This window comes from Elaeis guineensis, chromosome 15 (genome assembly GCF_000442705.2).
Source record: "Elaeis guineensis isolate ETL-2024a chromosome 15, EG11, whole genome shotgun sequence".
Taxonomy (NCBI): Eukaryota; Viridiplantae; Streptophyta; class Magnoliopsida; order Arecales; family Arecaceae; genus Elaeis; species Elaeis guineensis.
The window spans coordinates 62,509,069-62,511,496 of NC_026007.2; positions in this window are offsets into that span (position 1 = coordinate 62,509,069).

The window sequence follows — 2,428 nt, forward strand, 5'->3', positions numbered from 1 at the left end:
GACGACAGAGAAAGCACTCGAGCAGGGTCTCCGCGGCAAATCGTCAGAAATGGGGCCTCAGACGAAGGACCCCATATATATATAGGGCCATTCAATGGCCGAGATGATGCCGCGCCGATCGAGACTCCCCGGATGGACGACACGTGGCGGCATCCGGGCCCTCCCTTCGTCCCAGTGGCTCAGCGCACCCATCCCGGAACGGCCGCCCCGCCTTCATTTAATGCGAAAAACTTCGGCCTAACGACCTCCGACACATGGCGAAAGGGCCGCGAGACGGAATTAAATCGCCCGCGGTGGTTCGCGTTCCCGATGGGACGCCTGACAGCACCCCGCGTTCCCAGAATCGGCGTTGGGCGGCGGTTTGCGTTCCCCAGAAGGCGTCAGATATCCGATCGTCTGACACCGAATCGTCCGACACCCAATCGTCTGACGCCGACGGGACGGGATGTCTGACACCTGACGCCGACGGGACTGGACGTCTGACACCGACTAGACGTCTGACGCCAGCGGATCGCACGGCATTCATAAGACGCCTGACATCGCATCAACCCACGGTACGGTCAGAATTAGGCACACGGTGATTCCACTCCTTTTCGTCCAGCATCGCTGTCCAAGCGGTGACATCGGCCAGCTCACCGTCCGACTCAGGAGTGGAGGGGGGCAACTGTTGGGGAATACCGACCGACCCCGCTCACGCCGGCTTATAATCGGGCATACCGACCGCCCGACCGACGGAGCGACCGACCGTCCGACCGACGGAGCGACCAACCGCCCGACCGACCGATCGATCGATCGGCGGACGCCATCACCGGCCGATTAACGGCCCTCTACCGACTGTGGATATGTCGGTCGGGCAAATCTTTTCCACTTTTCGGGCCGACTGAACCAGGAAGTCCGACGGTCGACTCTCGCAACATGCCCGGCTAACCACCGAGGGGGTCCGAATCTCCACCCGACGCCACACGGGTGGCGACCGACCTAGGGTCGGTCGGCCCCTCCGATCGCCGTACAGCCGCTAGAGCCCGTCAGCCCTGACAGCGACATGCGGCTCTGCCACCTTAGGGCACTATCCCGCCTAGGGTATTGTCAACCCTAGTGATTTGACGGCCCCACGGCGGTGTGATGTTTTCACGGTGACTCTGACGGTCTACAGTGAGTTGACAATTCTTCAATTGTCCGCGCCATTAATGACGGCGCCATACCACGCTCCACTATATATATACCGGAGAAGGCAACAGTGCAGGGGGCCGGAAAAACAACAGGCTTGCTCTCTCTCAACCTCTCTCTCTCTCTCTCGATTGAGCTCTCTGTCTTCATTTCACTGTTGCCCAGTCACCTCTCTGACTTGACCGTCGGAGGGTCCCCGCCGGAGCCGTCTCCGGTCAGTGTGGACTTCCCTTTTTGCAGGCGCTCGCTCCCAGTGACCAGGCGACGAGAGGATTGGCCGCAACAATTACTTTGAGAGATGGATGAATAGAGGTGTTTGGAGGGATCCAAAAGCTGTGCAGTGTGCGATCCAATAGTCAATATTGTGAAAAAAGATCAACTATTCTTTCATACAAAGGATACAACCCGAACTCTTAAAAAATATTTAAACTCAAAATTTGAACTTCTGCTTATTCTTTTGGTATGTATGTCTGAATAACAATATTGAATTATCTCCAAAAGTCTTCCAGGATTGTTATTTGATATGACCTCCTGATCAGATATGACTTGGCTATGGATCCCCTGAAAATTAGGGCGAGGAATGAGGCCTATTTTGGACTGTAAACTCTGAAACACATCTTGAGACAAGGCTGCGTAACTATATCTACAAGCTGATTCGAGGAGGAGACAAAACGAGTCATCAAAAGTTCAAGTAAGACCATCTAACAGATAAGCATAGTTGGCATTATTTATTCTTGTCATTGATGTGCTTTCAATCTTACTCTAAGGGGGCTGGTTCTATTGGATTAATTGAGAGTATTGGCTCCAGTGATGTGTTTAGCGGAATTAAAGGGCTTCAATTTGTAGATGATATCTTTTTTATTTTATACGAGCAAGAAGTTGAGCTTACTTGCAACGAAGGTGATCCTTTTGACTTTTAAGGGAGTTTCAAAGCTAAGCATAAACTTTCATAAAAGCTTGCTTATGTATTTGAATATACAAGACTTGGAAGCCTCCTTATTCGTATCTATAATGAATTGCAAAAAATATGCGTTTCTGTCCACTTACCTTGGACTTCCTTTATGTGACCAAAAAATTTCTAAGCATTGCTGGCTACCTTTATTGGAAAAATTTAGCTCTAGATTAGCATTATGGAAAAATAAGCATCTCTCTTTAGGGAGGGGGACGGGTGTGGGGGAGGGGGTGAGATTGCCTTAATTAACTCGGTCGTATGTTCACTTCCAATCTACTTCATGTCAGTTTTTAGACTCTCCAAATGGGT